The sequence below is a fragment of the Neovison vison genome, chromosome 3 (assembly GCF_020171115.1).
Source record: "Neovison vison isolate M4711 chromosome 3, ASM_NN_V1, whole genome shotgun sequence".
Lineage (NCBI taxonomy): Eukaryota > Metazoa > Chordata > Mammalia > Carnivora > Mustelidae > Neogale > Neogale vison.
In genome coordinates, this window is record NC_058093.1 from 77,304,280 (window position 1) to 77,317,556 (window position 13,277).

At 36.5% G+C, this 13,277-nt stretch overlaps 1 protein-coding gene across 1 annotated transcript in view; it reads right to left on the bottom strand.

The window, feature by feature from the left end:
* Positions 1-13,277, bottom strand: part of CERKL (ceramide kinase like) — a 116,304-nt gene that overhangs the window by 73,350 nt on the left and 29,677 nt on the right. The gene's annotated exons all lie outside the window — the stretch shown is intronic.

Here is a 13,277-nt window from a genome sequence, read left to right on the forward strand (position 1 = left end):
GGGAAAAGAAGAAAAATTGAGTCTATTTTCCCAAGAATAAAAAAAGGGAAAAACGGCATTGAATCCCTGTTACACAAGGCCCAGCCCAATCAAAACCTGAAGATATTCAACAGAAAAATTTCAAGAACTTAAAGTAACATTTCAGTAATAGAAAATTAGCATTATGCAAGAGACTCCTTGGCCCTCATAAGGACAGGAAAAATAATGGGAAAAAGAGAATTCACTAACAGAAGTGAATTTATAAGAATTACAAAAGGCAAAGTTTAAGCAAAATGATAAACACATTTCAGGTAAAGTAAAACATGTAAAAAGGAAGCAGAGTAAAATTCCTGTATGAAACACTGTGAATCCCTGCCAGTCTAGAAAGATCGACCCACCTGAATATTACCACAGTCAGACTATATTTTAGAGTGCCATGAAATTTTACTGGCCATGTTTAACCACAGGTCAGGAAACATGTTTTGTAGCAAAAGACCATTTTAACAGACTCTCAAAGAAGTGTTTTATACTTTCCAAGAGTTCTTCTAAAATTTCCATCTGGCCAACACAGAATCACTTTCTGGACACTAAAAGGGTGTCCAGACATCCTTTAGCACACTAAAAGGGTGTGCAGGATACATGAAACATGGAAGTAGTCCAGGCCAGTGGTCCCTGAGAGAGGGCAAATGCAGGAGCCACAGGACTGCCCCAGGCTACTGCCTGGAGACCGTTACCAGGCCTCTATGTAAGTAGAGAGCCCTTGGTGGAGTGTGGTTGTCTTCATGGGTGAAGCAGGAATGAAGAGACCAGGAAAGCCACAATGACTAAGTTCACTAAGCCAGTTACTGGAGAGGAGAAAGTTGCAGGAAAGTGAATTCTGCAGAGGCCCTCCTTGAATCTTCAGCTGAGTATATATGACATAGGTGAGAAGCCACGGAGAGAGAACTACCCTGAGGATTAGAGAAAATATCGCTCAGAGATCACACAGGCACTCCCATCTGCCTAAGCGGAAGAATATGGAAATTTGTGAGCCACTGAGGAGAGTACTTGGGAGAGTATGGCCTCCTTAGTGAGCTAACTAAAGGTCACTCTGATTCCACCTAACAAAGTTTAAAAGCAAACCTCAAGAGGATTAAATTGTTTCCGAGTAACTTAACTACATCCTAGAATAAAGCCCAAGATGATTATAGGCATATAAAAATAACCACCAACTTTACACCGCAAAATTCACAATCTCTTTCATTTGATCAAAGATCACTCAATCAAAAAAGCAGGGGCACCTGGGAGGCTCAGTGGGTTAAAGCCTCTGCCTTTGGCTCAGGTCATGATCTCAGGGTCCTGGGATCCAGCCCCACATGGAGCTCCGTGCTCAGTGGAATCTGCTTCTCCCTCTCCTCTGCCCCTCACCCCCCAACCCCCAGCTCATGCACGCTCTCTCTCTCTCTCTCAAACAAATAAAATTGTAAAAAAAAAAAAAAAAAAAAAAAATCCCACTGCACACATGGGGTGCCTGCATGGCTCAGTCAGTTCAGCATCCGGCTGTTTGAGCTCAGGTCATGATCTCATGGGTCATGAGACTGAGCCCCACATCAGGTTCTGCACTCAGTAGGGAGTCTGCTTGCTGATTCTCTCCCTCTGCCCCCTCCCCCTTGCACTAGCACCTGCTCTCAAATATATCTAAAAAAAAAAAAACAAAAAAAAAAAACACAGTGAATTTAAGAAAGCAGGAAAAAAAAAAATGATCCAGAGGAAAAAAGTCAATAGAAGCAGATGCAGAGATAACAGTAGCGCCCAGCAGCCACACAAGGCCCTCTCTCAGCTTCCTTCATCATTTCACAGACTCCACTGGCATTGTCCAGTGGAGCAAGGACTTTCAGGTGCTTTGGGAAGTTGCTTCCCTGTATTCTGAGTGCGTCTCTCCCAACCATTCTTCAAATTACATCCGATTGTTCATAAAGCACACAAAGCATGGAAAAAGAAACAAGCCCTTTTCTCAGTATTTATGGTGGTGGGATAAGATGAACCCCAAGTCAATTTGTTGGGCCTATCATTTCCTTAGAAAGTTCAGGCTTCAAGTCTGTGTTTGGTAACTTCTACTGTCAGCCAGAGATACATGGCCAGGGTCTCTACAACACCTGGGAGGGACAAGGAGATCTTACATCTTTCCACTACCTTCAAGGATGAAAGGAAGCAGGCTTGTCAAAGGTGCTCCTTCCAGGCTAATCTCATAATATTGATTATGACCTTGTCTCTTACACAAATTTAATTTTTTTTATCTAGAATAACATACAATAAGTAAGTGTTCCAAGGAAGGATGAAAGGAAACCAAGAACCACTGAGGAAAAGAAAAAAAAATGGAAAGGATGAAATAAAGTCCTCTTTTCACTAGAAGACCTATATTATAATTTGAATTGTTTACCCTGTGTGCATTTTACTTTGGCAATAAACAATTCAAGGACTATTCTAATTTAAAGCTTCTTGCAAATTGAAAATTTAAAGATTCTAAACCAACAACCAACATCAAACTTAGTAGTAAATACCAGAAGAATTTCCGGAAACAGTATAGGAATACTTATTATCACTCTTATTATTCCCAATTATTCTGGACATCTGGTCAATACTATATTAAAGAAAAACAAAATAAAAGTTGGTGGCGAAAGGGGCAGAAGGGGGGCTAAAATCATAGCTTTTTACAGATGATATCACAATATGTTTGCAAAACCCACAAGAATCCATTTAAAATCACTAGATCTAATAAGAATACCCAGTAAGGAAGCTGATTGCAAATATTTCAATACCCAAGAAGAGGGCAGAATGGGGATAAAGAGATAGATCCCTTGCCAATTAACATATTATACCTAGGAATAAATTCAGCAAAATGATTTTGGACTTGTTATTCCAAATGCTATTCCAAACATACTGAGAAACAAAGAACAGAATAAATGAAAAGCTATTAAGTTTTGAGATTACATTTTTTTCCATGCATATTCTCATTATTAAGTAACCACTTATAATGCTATAAGTGACATTCCAGTCAAAATCTCCATGTATTTTCTTTGATGTAAGGGGCAAGGAAACCAATCAAATGATTTGCAAATCTTCTTGGAATAAACTTATTATATCAATGAAGAAATGTTTTAAATGTACAGTAATGGGAGGAGTATATGCCTCATCAGATATTGATATTTTGTAAAGCTGTAATAATTAAAACATCTAGGAATAGATAAAAGAATGGTTCAAAGAAACTTGTATACATTTAAAAAGTCACTAATGTGATAATGGTGGCATCTAAGCTCAGTGGGAAATATTCAGTAAAAGGTGATTTAGAATGGGTTAATTTTTTGAAAAGGAAAAAAATAGAACGCTATTTCATAATATGGACCAGTTTTTCTAGATTAGAAAAAACTTTATATAACCATATTAGTAAAGCCCTAAGAGTGACAGTAAAGGCAGACATACAGAGACTGAGATACTTAACATAAAAATTATCTAATGCAGACCTGAAACTAATATAACAGTATCTTAAATATACTTTAATAAAGAAAGAAAAAAATTATTCCATCGCCTATAGAGACCTAAAGAACCATACATAGATGTCACAAGCAGAAGCCAACCAGGCAGAAATATCTGCAACATACGACAGTTAAATAATCTATTTAATCAAGAAACAAAACACTTCAGTGGCAAAGTATATAAAAGACCCAAGCAGGCATTTCACAAAAGAAGAAATGCAAATTGACCAATAGACATATGAGAAAGTTCAATCTAATTAGTAATCAAAGAAATGCAAATTAAAACAACAAGATACCAGTTTTTGCCTTTTAAGATTGGCACAAGATCAAAAATCCTGCTTCACAATGGTGCTGGTAAAAGCAACCAATCCCAGAGCTGGTGGGCATACAAAAATGGTAACTGCTGGAGAACAAGTTGGAAATATGTATCAAAAGATTTCAAAATGTTAATTGCAGCAGTGTTTATAATAGCAGAAATATTTAAAGCAATGTTTCTGTTCTTCAATAGGAGAATGGTTGGATCATAGCTTTGTACAGCTCATAAATGAGCAAGTTAAAACTCTAGTGACATTCACGGCAAGAGGTATGAAGAAAGAGAATAAAAGCAAAGTAATCTCACTTTCATTAAGAAGGAAAAACAAACTCCAATAGAGAACACACAACAATTTGTCCTATTAAAGACAAATATGAGGGAGTAGGAGATTAATTTTTTCCTGTAAACCTTCATAACTTCCCTCTCCATAATCAGCATTACTTTTATAATTTTAAAAAATGTAGAAAAGGAAAAATGCTTTAACATGCACCTATTTTTGGTCCAACAATTTACTTTCAGGAAACTAAGCTAAGGGAATAAATAATACGCACAATTTAGCTAAAAGAATCCTTCCCCAAGAATTGAGTGAAACTTAGAAACAAACTAAATGAGTAACAGAATTTTGGTTCTGTAAAATCTATTCATATAATAAAATGCTATTCATCCATTAAAATGTAGAAATCAGACTAGAAAAGTGTCTAAAATAGCAGAGCACATTGCCATTACTGTTTTGTATTTATTTACTGAATACATCATGTATGTGTAATATATGAAAATATATGAAAACTTGAAATAGATTGTGATTTCGTTTGCGTATATGAATTTCTGATTTTTCTACAATGAGAATACTTCCGTTATCAATTGAAGAAGATGATTTCCTTTGCTCATCCTTAAATAGTTCCTTAATGTTACTTGTTTTTTTAAAAATTCCATTCCCTAAAAAGGGTAGCTAACATTTACTGAGCATGTGCTATATGCCACATATGGCCCTATAGGCCCACATAAATGCCTTCTTCAAGTAAACACGTTCTCATCTGACCCTCTAGATCTGTTGTTTAAATCCAGTCGAACCTAAAACACTGGGCAAACCATCATGGCGCCTCTACCAGCAAGACAACGAATGTATCCATTAACAGAGTAGTACGTGATCAGACTGAGGAGACCGGCAGAGAAACAGGAAGTGGGACTACAGCGGCCAGGAGGGCCGAGTGAATGTTCTGAGAACTTCTGTAACGCTGATGCTTAGTTCCTGCTCTCCTTACTCAGGCTTCTCATCTCTTTCTCTGCTTTCGTCCAGATTCAAACTCAGGGTTTTTACTTGCTGAAGTGAAGAGAAGAGACTAAAAGAAAGACCTAAAGGTTCAGGGAAAACGCTTCCCTTTAATTTGGAAGGAAAAGAAGGGCAATTGATCCGTGAATAAAACATTTACCAGGACGTCGGGGTGACTCAATGACCTCTGCTTTTGGCTGGGGTCATGATCTCAGGGTCCTGGGATCAAGCCCCACAGTGGGCTGCTCAGTGGGGAGCCTGCTTCCCCCCTTCCCCTCTGCCGGCCTCTCTACTTGTGACCTCTGTCAAAGTAACTAATTAATTAATTAAAACAACAACAAAATCTAACAAATTTCTTAACAATAGACGAATGTTCCTGATCCTTATTTTCCTCAGCAGCTATGCCAATCTCTCAGGTACCAGTTTCCTACGTAGAATTTCTGGTTATTTCTGCAATGCTAATAATTTACATAAGTAAATCTGCCCAATTTTCTAAAATGGGATTCATTTAATTCTGAATATAGTTGTTTCCTAACACTTGAAGATGTGTCTAGTATTACTGCTTTACAGAAAACTGTGTTTTCATTCTGAATATGGTCTTTGGGAATAAAACTTGTTAGAATTCTGTGAACTTGAATTTAAACTATTTAAAGGCTTGGAACTGCCTAACTATTGTTTAATCAGACTAATCAGATACTAGATTAGGTGGTGCTTTTCTAGGTCTTTGTTTTTGAAGTTCTTAAGATACGAGCAGCAGTGGACCAGCTGGCTCTGTGGGGCAGCACAACACTGGTTTCCCAGACTTGAAAGAGAGTGAAGGCCAAAGGTTCCTCAGGTTTCTAGGTGGAAAGCCCTGAGGCTAACCCCCCAGTGAAGGCTGGCGGTTCTGCAGATCATCTGATAGGATAAACTGAAAAATCCAAGGTCATTGTGTCTCCCTGATCCCCACTCAAAAACACTTACTTTTTGGGACACACTTGGAATACACAAACATTTATGAGAAACAAGATTAAAGGGGGAAAAAAAAAACCACTCAGAGAGAGAAGACTATTGCTATAGGTCTATAAAACTGACCACTTCTCTATACCCTTTTGAAGTAATACCTTACCAAAATTCTGACTCATTTTATTCTCCCTATCAACCAGAAAAATACTGCTTTTTATATATAAACTATTTATAAATTTATAAATGCTAAACAAAAAATGTGGTCCTGTATCTCTGCTTAAATTTTCATCCACAGGAGAACTGCTTGGATCCCCATGCCACCTACCTCTGTTATAATACAACCAATTTCCACCACAAATAAAAGCAAATTTTTTCTGGATGCAAAAGCCACATTTCCATGTACAACCGAACACAGGCAGACAGCATGTTATAAGATGAGTTAACAAAAACAAAACAAAACAAAAAAACTTTGGGGCATGTATTTTAAATGCAACTTTAATTTTACCTTAATGTTAAGAGATCTCTTTATTGGTGAAAAATGTGGAATAAAACTTCATCCATAAAATAATATCTGATAATAGTAGACAAAAATACGGAAATCCTCTGTATACTTTTTTTTCAGGTTATGAAAACGTAATCCTTACAGATGACATATAATTTTTCTTTGTGGCATGTGGTTTATTATTTGAAATCTATTGGTTCATTAGTATCATATTGGTTATAGCTAGTTGTTTCAGAACATTAACTGTCCTCTCACATTACTTACAGAGATACTGGGGACCATCTGTTCTTGCAAGGGATTTAAGTATATGTCTATTGGATATCATGCTATTTATTTAATTCAGCACCCACTTCCTATTGTTGTATTTTCTGGGGGGGAAAAGTCAATTTAATTACAGGGAATAAAGATAACCTCTCCTAGCAGGTTACCCCGTCACCATGAGAGCAAGGCAAGACCTGCTCGGACTAGGTTACAGTGGTTAACAAGAAGAGTAAAACCAACAACACTTAAGAATATTTAACAAAGGTTTAACAAAAATAGAACAGTGAATGGCACGTTTAAAAATATTACTGTAAGCCTAGGCCTTGTCTAAATCAATCTTGGCACATCTGTCTGATGCAGACCGTAAACAGGATTAGAGCTGGATTTATCTGCTTGGCGCTAATTGTGCTCACAGTTTCTGCACATGTCCACTCTTTAAAATACTGCCTGAAAAACAGGCCTGCCTGATAGATGGCTCCCACAACATAGTGTATACACACGCTTATGCTATATTAGATGGTTAAGCAATGTGATGTCTAACAATTTTTTTTGGCTCTTCAGAATTACTTATCTAATCCCCTAATTAAAAATACAAAATTCTGTTTGAATACACCACATACTGAGATAAATCTGTGAAGCAGGGGACCAATAAATTTGAATACACTTTAATTGTAAGAAGAAAACACAATTTAATTGTTAATAATCAGGTTAAACCAGGGTTTAAACAAATAGGGCTGTTCCTGTAGTTTACTATAAAACCTTCACAATGCATTACTATCTTCAAGAATCATGACATAACATTTGTTAACAGAGAAAGTGTCTAAATACATACGCATATCAAGAGTGACAAGAAATAGCACTCTAAATAGCAAAAAAAAAAAAATTATACAGGAAATTTTAAACTTATCATTTACAGGAAGAAATAGATAAGCTGCCAATCCAATGTCCAAAAGTCACATTTTTATCACACCAAATAAAAAATTAATACTCAATTTCTATCTATAGTTTTTTTTCTACTTAGTTCTTTTTATCACCTGTAAACAGCTTAGATACTTGAAAGAATTTAAGCACCTGGAGATAGTTAGGTATTTTTTCAAGAAGTCCAAAATGAACTAGTCAGTCAAAAATATCTAAGTATTACTCTTTGATTTACAAATCTGAAATACACATGACATATAATTCCTTATTCAAAATAACATTTAATGCCTAGGATACAAAGTGATGTTAGCAGTTTTAAATTACTTGGTCTATTTACTCAATCATGAACACCACATAAAATGGATACTTTATAAAAGCATAAAATTGAAAATTTAGCTTAATTTCTAGTCATAGACAATTTTCTGTTCTAAAGATTTTCATTCATATGTAACTTATTCATGTTCTGAGTTTCTTGGCAAGCTCATAGAAATCAGTTTTCCCCTAAATCTCTTTACTACTATAGCATTACTAAAAAGGTAAATCTGTACTTTTATTTTATACAGACAAATAATTCATCAGGAGAAACTGGCAAATTAGGTCAATCATTTCAATACTTAAACCAAAACACTCATCAGCAATTCTCAGTGTCGAATCTCAGGGATTCTCTAGGATCAAAATGATTTTTATCATACTACTAAACATGCTAGTTGTCTTTCTCTTTTTTCTTTCTTTTCTTTTCTTTTTTTTTTTTTTTTTAGATTTATTTATTTGACAGAGAGAAAGAGCACAAGCAGGGGAAGCAGCACAGAGAGAGAAGAGCAGGTTCCCCACAAAGGAGAGAGCCTAACGTGGGGTTTGACCCCAGGATCCCGTGATCATGACCTGAGCCGAAAACAGACGCTTAACCGACTGAGCCACCCAGACAACCTGTTAGTTGTCTTTTTCACCATGTTGGCATTTGCACTGAAGGCGCAAGTGCAGAAGTGTTAAAAACCTCTAGTGTCAGCATGAATCAAGGCAATGACACTTTTACCAGTAATTCTTGCATTCTTCACCAAACCTCAAACTCCCAATTTAAAAATAAAAAGGTCCATTTCACTTAACTGTGCTTGATGAAGTAGAAGTGCTAATTAAAAAAAAAAAAAAAAAAAGTCTCTACCCTGGGAGGCACCTGGGTGGCTCAGTGGGTTAAGCTCTGACTGTTGATTTCAGCTCAGGGTCATGAGTTCCAGACCAGAGTGGGGAAACGCGCTAAGCAGGGAATCTGCCCGAGAGTCTTTCCCTTTCCCTCTGCCCTTCCACCCCCTGCACACACGCACGTAGGCACTTGCTGTCTCAAATCTTTAAAAAACTAAAATTAAAGTAAATAAAAATCTCTACCCTGGACTGTATTTCTTTTTAAGTTACATGAAATGTAATTTTAATATACATGCTTTACACATACAGCATGTCTGCTACAAACAAAAGTGAGGATTCTCTCCAGGAAAAGCACTTACACCATTTGAGCTACCATCAAACTAGCTGGTTTTGTGGAACACTATTTTTATTTCAAAGATCGACTGGCAGACTATGGTATTCAGACATGAGTATTTGGTGAACATTTTCTGGGAAAAGAGCAAAGTGAGCCAATCATTCAAGAAAAGCAATTAAAAATGTTGTCAATTACAAAACTCAAGCTTTAGAGCAAAAATTAAAACTTTACAAAACTTGTATCTATGACAATAAGCTTGACAGCTTCCCAATACTTCAAGAATTTTCTCATGAGACTGGTGGTCATATTAATATATCTGATATTTTTAAAATATTGGGTAATATAATGTGTCAGCATCTGGAAACTCTATTTAACTTAGTATATACACGTAACTTTCCATACAACCAGTGCAAGATGTTATAAAAGCATGCATGAGTAAAAGATTCATTCAAAGTGCAAGACAAACCAATCAATTTTCAAATAGACTGCGAAGGTTCATTAGAATGTTTTCAGATTCAACATTGTCACTAATCTTAATAAACTGGCACTTAAGTTTTGCTGTAGTTTCAAAGAAGGATATCTGCAATTATCTGAAAACATTAAAATACTTTCCTTCTTCCAAACACACATCTATGTGAAAATGGATTTTCCTTATACACTTTAACCAAAACAACACATTCACAACAGATTGAATATAAGCACAATCCTGAAAATTCGGCTGTCTTAAATTAAGCATCCTATTAAAGGCAGCTAAGTTTTCTATTAAAGACATTTGAAAAAAAATCTAAGATAATGAAGTGGCATTGTTTTTTATTTTTTTTTATTTTAGAAAATATTCTTAATAAAAATATTTTATGTTAAAATGCAATGGATTTATTTCTGTTTAATAAATACTTTAAATGTCTAATTCCTAGTAAGTACGAATTAGTATGATTTACAGAAACAAAAGCTCTTTGTGGTTTTCAATAATTTCAGACGGTAAAGGGTCCTGAGACTGAAAACCTCAAAAACCCCTCGTCTATAGTATGGTGAGCATAGGTCTAACCTTAAGAAAATGTAGCCTAAAGAGGGTACGATCATGCCCTCATCTTTAATCACTTTTAATCAAATATCTAAAATACTAGATTGTTTTTAGACACTGCTATGAGTCCCCATTACATCTGAAAACTAGCAAAATAAAAGTACATTTCAAAATTTCATACTATATTTCATATTCACTGATCACATTCTATAGCAGGCCTTATCATGCAATGTGATTGGGTTCTGTCATTTTCGCTTCTGCAGGAGCAATAATGTACTCTCTTCACTGGGACAATTATTCCTCAATTTTACGATCTACTTAGATATTTGCCTCTATATTTTACATATCCACTTCCATCATGATTCCCTAAGAAAAACATTAATAAACAGCACCAATATAAAATCGGGTCCTGATTCATCTTCATCTCCTACTCTAGTTGTTTGGGGGCATTACCTGTTCAGGTAGGTATATCACTTCATGTGATATACAGTTCATATACATCACACCAGATGGCCTTTGTGCAGATACCCCTTGAACCTCAGAAGTATGGTAATTCATCTTCCTTTTTCTATTCTCAGAAAATCACTTCAACTCTATCTTAATTGTCCTCCTAGTTGTCTCTAATCTCTGTATCCTAGCACCTAGCCCTATACTTCAGGGCTAGGTTTCCAATTAAAGTTTGCCATTGACTGTCTTTACCATCAGTCAGATAATATCCCAATCATACTATATGCACTTCAACCTCTGAACCTTTGCTCCTTCATTTTCCAGCAAATGGAAGGTCCTCTTGATTCTATTCTTTTCAAACATTAACCATCTATCACAGCACATTAACAAAATCCTTCATTTCCCAGCCGCTCTGAGATCCTATGACCCATACACAGACGAGATTCAGTCACATATCAGAAGTTCCTCACCTACCACAGTATGAAGGCACAAAGGACTTTTGAAGCCTCTTAAGAACTTAAGTTATATATTTTTTTCCATACTAACTAAACAATGGTTCAAAAATACTAATGGGAGAGGGACTAGATAAAGAGGAAAATGTAACAGTTTAGGCTAAGCCCCAAAATTTACTATTTCACCATATTTGAGCACCTACTATACTCCAGGCATTTTTGTGTACACATTAAAGCCCCTCTGGAAAACAGTATGGAGGTTCCTCAAAGTTTAAAATAGAGCTACCCTATGACCCAGCAATTATACTACTAGGTATTTATCCAAAGGATACATAGTGATTAGAAGGGGCACCTGCACCCCAATGTTTATAGATGCAATGTCCACAACAGCCATCTGTGGAAAGAGCCCAGATGTCTATCGGCGGATGAATGGATAAAGAAGAAATGGTATATATACACAATGGAATATTATGCAGCCAGTAAAAATGAAACCTTGCCATTTTCAACTACGTGAATGGAACTAGAGGGTATAATGCTAAGTGAAATAAGTCAGTCAGATAAAGACAAGTATCTATGATCTCAATGATATGTGGAATTTAAGAAACAAAACACATGAACATAGGGGAAGGGAAGGAAAAATAAAATAAAATGAAAACATAGGGTGGCAAACCATAAGAGATTCTTTACTATAGGAAATAAACTGAGGGTTGCTGGAGGTGGAGTGGGTGGGGGGATGGGGTAATTGGGTGGTGGGCAATAAGGAGGGCACTTGAGTAATGAGCACTGGGTGTTGTATGCAACTCATGAATCACTAAATTCTACTCTGAAACTGATTTAATTAAATTGACATCAAATAAAAAAATTTTTAAATGCTAATATAAACTTGACAATCTCCATGGACAACTGTTTCTACAAGAACAAAGGGAAAGGAATTTTTCATCTTTTATTACCTGGAACTTGCTGGGCTTTAGGAACGGAACTATATATATCTGAGCCAGAGTGATGGCTTCCGTTGCCAGTATCTAAAAAAGCCTGGATCTGGGCTTTAAGCTTGTGAAGGCTCTTATACTTCAACTCCTGGACACTTTTTTCTTCTGAGGACCTCAAAGATTTTTTTCAATCTTTGTTTTCACCTTTGCCATTACTACCAATCAACACATTATTGTGCAGTTCAAATCCCACACTACCTCACAGTAGTCACAATGAAGCTATCTCACGGCCCTCCAGATAATCTGATGGGGTTTGCTACTGACAGACACTGAGAGGCTCACTTTTATTACCACTCCCATTCAGGTTTACCCTCAAAATGGTCATTATTCGCTCCCAAGATAACAAAAAAATAGAGTAATTACTCAAAGTCCAGGGTAACTGAACTTATAAGCACGTGCAGCTGTGTTGTTGGAAGGGAATAGGGCCATTACGTGAGAGACTCAGCAGTAATTTTAACTCGATGAAGAGACCAGTCCTAGTACCAGAAAGGAAGAAGTTCATCTAAGGAGCCAAGACACCTCAGGAACAGAATGCCACAGTCCTGACCATCCGGAAAGGGACTAGAAGAGATTCACATGATCGGCCTGCAGGACACCTGAACTTACAATCAGTCTACCTTCCGATGCCAGAAAGGGCCCTCCTGCAGGCAAGGAATCACTGCGTGTGTGGGAGGAAGGAAGGATAAAGAGCGATTGCCAGAAGCTGCATATACTAACCGTATAAAAGCAAACTTAAAACAAATACACATATTTACAATAGCCAAGATATGGACACAATCTAAATGTCCACGGATGGATAAATATAAAGAAAATGTGATACACACACATCGTGAAATATTGTTGAGCCATAAAAATAAAAAATCTTGGCTTTTGTGACAATATAGATGGAACTCGAGGGCACTGTGCTAAGAAGGGAAACATCAAAAACGGACAAATACCACATGATCCCACTTAAATGTGGAATTAAAACAAAAAACAAAAAATTGAGCTCATAGATACAAGGAACAGATTGATAATTACCAGAGGTGAGGGGTGGGCAAAATGGGGGGAGGGGGTCAAATGGTATAAACTTCCAGTTATAAAATAAATAAGTCATGGAGATATAAGGTAGAGTGTGGTGACTAGGAATACTATACTGCATATTTGAAAGTTGCCGAAAGCAGACCTTAAAAGTTCTTGTGACAGAGAAAATGCGTA